The following is a 4,667-nucleotide window of genomic DNA, read 5'->3' as shown; positions in this document are numbered from 1 at the left end:
TGTCAGTCACCAACAATATCTGCCGGTCTACACAGAGTTGTACTTAGTTGTAATTATATGATTGCTTTTTTGTTTGTTTGTTTCCTACTTTTCTTACTTCCTACTTTTTTCTTTCTTTTTTTAAAAATTGCAGTATAATTAAGATACAACATACTAGTTTCAGGTGTACAGATAGTGATTAAATATTTGTCTAGATTGCAGGGGAGCCTGGGTGGTTCAGTGGGTTAAGCTGCTGCCTTCGGCTCAGGTCATGATCTCAGGGTCCTGGGATCGAGTCCCGCATCGGGCTCTCTGCTCGGCGGGGAGCCTGCTTCCCTCTCTCTCTGCCTGCCTCTCTGCCTACTTGTGATCTCTCTCTGTCAAATAAATAAATAAAATCTTTTTAATAAATAAATAAATAAATAAATAAATAAATATTTGTCTAGATTGCAAAATGATCATCACCATAAGTCTAGTTAACATTCATCACACCATACATACAAGAATTTCTTTTCTTATACTGAGAACTTTTCAGATCTATTCTCTCAGCAACTTTCAAATACACTCTCAATATTATTAGAGCCTCCATGCTGTACTTTACATCCCCATGACCTACTTACTTACTTATTGATGTATGTATTTTTAAGACTTTTTTTAATTTAGTGATAGGGAGAAGGAGCACAAGCAGGGGTAGTGGCTCAAGAAGCCCGTGCAGCTACACATCTTCTGTCCAGCACTTTTTCTTGCACACTATAGTTATTTTTTTTTAAAGATTTTATTTATTTATTTGACAGAGAGAGATCACAAGTAGGCATAGAAGCAGGCAGAGAGAGAGAGAGGGAAGCAGGCTCCCCGCCGAGCAGAGAGCCCGATGCGGGACTCAATCCCAGGACCCCGAGATCATGACCCGAGCCGAAGGCAGCGGCTCAACTCACTGAGCCACCCAGGCGCCCCTATAGTTATTTTTTAATTAGCAATAATCGCGCCTCGGACAAACCTCATTGGCTACGATACTGCCACTGCGCAAAGCTGTATACTTATTTTTTAAAATAAAAGTTTACTGAGATGTAATTCACATTCCATGCAACTCACTCATTTAAAGTATACAACTTGGGCACCTGGGTGGCTCTGTCTTCAGCTCAGGTCATGATCCTGGGGTCCTGGGATCAAGCCCCGCATGGGGCTCTCAGCTCAGCAAGGAGCCTGCTTCCCCTGCTCTCTCTGCCTACTTGTGATATCTATCAAATAAATAAGTAAAATCTTAAAAAAAAAAAAAAGTTTAAAAAATTTTAAAAAAAAATAAAGTATACAACTTAATGGTTTTTAGGACATTCATGGGGCAACCATACCACAATCAACTTTAGAACACTTCATTGCCCACCCCAAAAGAAACTCTGAACCCCCTAGCATTCACTGTCATGTCAGATCGAGGTAAAAGTTATTTTAAGCTTAGAGAGAAGTGATGGGGGGAGGCTGCTTGAGGAAAGTGAAGGCTTAGGCTGTGCCATGGATTTACTATGTGACCACAGGTCAATTTCCCTCTCTGGTTCTTGGTTTCCCCTACAAATAGACATTTATTGAGCACCTGCTGTGTGCCAGGTTCCACGCCAGGCATGTCACAGATATGCACTACCATTCTCTCTAAACCGGGGTAAGAAGCCCCGAAGAGAGGAACCAAGACCAAGAGTGGAGATGTGATCATTTGGGTCCCGATGCTTGTTGGTCACAGAAAGGGGCCCAGAATGGAGCGTGGGGCTGGCCTTGACTCCCAGCTCAAGGCCTCTGCATCAGCTGCCACTGGCTTCTGGAGCTGCCCTAGTGACAGGTAAGGACATGTGGGGACATGTGAGGACAGGTGGGGACAGGACTAGGAAGAGCTGAGAATGGCTGGAAACAGCTTGGCAAGAAGTAGTTGCTTCAGTATCCTGGGGCCATAATCACTGTGGGTGATTATGGCCTGTGGGTAAGGGTCCACTAAGCAGAATCCTCTTCCTATCACCCCCCATACCAACCCCCCAGGCACACGCACCCCAATCTTAGAGTCACAAGGTATCTGTCTGGGTATGCCTAGATCTGTTAGATCATTCCTTCAGTCCTTCAACAAACACAAGTACTCACTCTGTCAGGCCCTATCCCTGGCGCTGGGGGGGCGGCGGTGCGGGTGGGGGCAGTAGAGACAGGCAGACAATTTCCCAGCATTTACAGGGATCTGGGGTTCCTGAAACAGTTTAATATTGGGGGCAGGGAAGGTATCCTAGAAGGTCTAAGCTGAGACCTGAAGGGTAGGTAGAAATGAGCCACAGAGGACTTGGAGGAGGAGGAGGACTGCCTATTCCTGGACAAAGGAACAGCCTGTGTAAAGGCCCGGGGGTGTGAACTGGCAGAGGTTCCCTGGCTACAGGCTGGGCTATGGAGTGTGATGGGGAAGACTCACAGTGAGGGAGGACGGTGGGGGTGGGGTGGTGGAGAGACAGATCATGTTAGCCACATGCTGACCTTGGATTTCCTCCTGGAGCACCAGGGAGCCACAGAGAGGTTTTGAGCAGGGGAGGGACAGGAGCAGATGGAAATTTTACAGAGCTCACTCTGCCTGCTCAGTGGAGGAGGGGCCGGAGTGGGCAAGACGGGAGGCAGGCTGGTTCTGGGCACATCGGTTTCTCAGGAACCAAGGTGTGCAGGGGTGGGGGGAAGGGAAGGGGCTCTTCTTTTACCTACAGAGCAGGAGGCCAGTGCCACCAGAGAAAGTGACAACGGGGTCAGGTTGTGGGGCTCCCCCAACCCTGACACTCACACGTCTCGCCTCACAGCCACCCATTATGTCCCTGAGAAAAGGGGGTGATTCTCTACATTCTCTGTGAGAAGACACAGGGCACAGAGACTGGCCCAGGTCACAAAAAAGTTGGCTGATGGCCAAGTTCAAATTCTGTTGGGCTTGTGGCAACCCCAAGGTGAAAGTGTCCCAGCTGCCAGCTCCTCTTTCCAAATTCCTACACTTGGACTGTGCACAACTTAGCTGAGGAGACAGGGCAGGGCCATGCCCCGGGATGAGCACACCACTGGCTGCTCCCATGCCGCCCCCCACAACCCATCGACAAAGACAACGAGCCCAGGGACCCCAGTGGCTATCACTCACTCACAGCCTCCAGGCCCTATGTAAGGAGACAAGAGGCCTGTCAGAACCACCGCCACAGGCACGATGAATGGCCCTGGGCTGCAGGTCAGACAATACCCAGGCTCTGGGGTGAAGAGATTAGGCTAGAACAGCGCCCAAACAGCCTGGGTCCATGGAGGCCCCCACCCCTACTTCCTGCCCCCTGGTACTTAGCCATCTCCAGGAGTGACTCCCAGGAAATGTGACCCCACTGAAGAGGGTTGGCCCAGAGCCTCCAGGCAGGGACATTACTGAGGCTGGGAATGTTGTAACTCAGGCGACAGGGCAGAGAGATTGGGGCTGGGAATGGGGAAGGCCGGGAGACTTAGAAGGTGTACAAACGAAGCTGGGAGAATTAGGGTAAATACCAAGCCCACCCCACCCACAGAAAGAAAGTGGCAGACCTGGGCTTCGTCTTTTCCTTGCCGCCCCAAGCCCTGTGTTCTCTCTGGGCTCAGTTAGCACGTATGTAAAAATGCCCCCCACACACACCAAGAGTCCCTGTCTTGAATGACAGTGCAAATGCGGGAAGGCCCAACCGGACCAGGCAGCAAGGGCTCCATTCTGGGTGGGATGCTGGTGGGCCACAAAGACAAGGGACAGCCAAGTCCTGCAGACATTCTGTAGGCCCAGGAACCAGGGAAATGCTCAGGACTCAGCCCCAATGGGGACCTCCCATCTCCCGATTTTATTCTGCAAATTCTCAAACCTGGATAAAGCTAGAAGAGCCCGCTGCACACCAATATATCATCCAGTTTGATTCCCTGCCCTTTTCTTTCAAAAATAAGCCATCATATGGGGCCCCTGGGTGGCTAAGTTGGTTCAGCGTCTGCCTGCTTTCGGCTCAGGTCGAGATCCCAGAGTCCCGGGATCAAGTTCAGCAGGGAGCCTCCTTCTCCCTCTGCCTCTGCCCCTGGCCCTTGCTCTCTCATGTTCTTTCTCTCAAATAAACCTTTAAAAAACTAAATAAAAACTGTCATAAGATGGTAAATTCTGTTCTACATATTTTACTACAACAGAAGAAGTTATGGGAGAAAAACCCATAAAGCACTGTTTGGCCAGCAGGCTATTACAGTTACAGGTAACTGTAAGCAAAGTTTTGACAAGAACGATAAATGTACTAAATGCCTGGTAGGAGCCACAGGCTTTGTCAAGTTCACTTAAATCACACAGCAGCCCCTTGACGTGTGTACTTTATCCACATGTCACAGATGGGGAAACCGAGGCTCAGAGAAATTGGGTAACGCGCCTTAAGTCAGTCAAGATGAACTTGGATCGGTCTAACCTCCCTCCCAAGCTGGAAGTCTCCCCACTGAGGCCAGGGGGTGCCTCTGGTCCCAGCTGGGGGCTACTCAGAGCACACCTCTGCATTCCCCCTCCCTCCCCTTAACCTACCTTGGCTCCTTCCCCCACCACCCACCTAGCCCAGGCTCTGCCCTCAGAGGCCAAAACCCTTTCATTTTAATTCCCCCCCACCTCACACACGTGGATTCTCTCCGGCCCACCTCGCTCTCACCTTTTGAATGGTCTGGATGAA

General features: G+C 49.9%; 1 non-coding gene across 1 annotated transcript; it reads right to left on the bottom strand.

Annotated features, from left to right (window-relative positions):
- Window positions 1–876: 876 nt before the first annotated feature.
- On the bottom strand, window positions 877–1,010 carry LOC122917821. The gene has a single exon (XR_006386475.1). It is a non-coding gene; the product is annotated as a U4 spliceosomal RNA (small nuclear RNA).
- Window positions 1,011–4,667: the final 3,657 nt, after the last annotated feature.

This window comes from Neovison vison, chromosome 9, assembly GCF_020171115.1.
Source record: "Neovison vison isolate M4711 chromosome 9, ASM_NN_V1, whole genome shotgun sequence".
Classification (NCBI taxonomy): Eukaryota; Metazoa; Chordata; class Mammalia; order Carnivora; family Mustelidae; genus Neogale; species Neogale vison.
The sequence above is the reverse complement of the archived record's forward strand: the minus strand, read 5'-3'. Positions and strand labels throughout refer to the sequence as shown.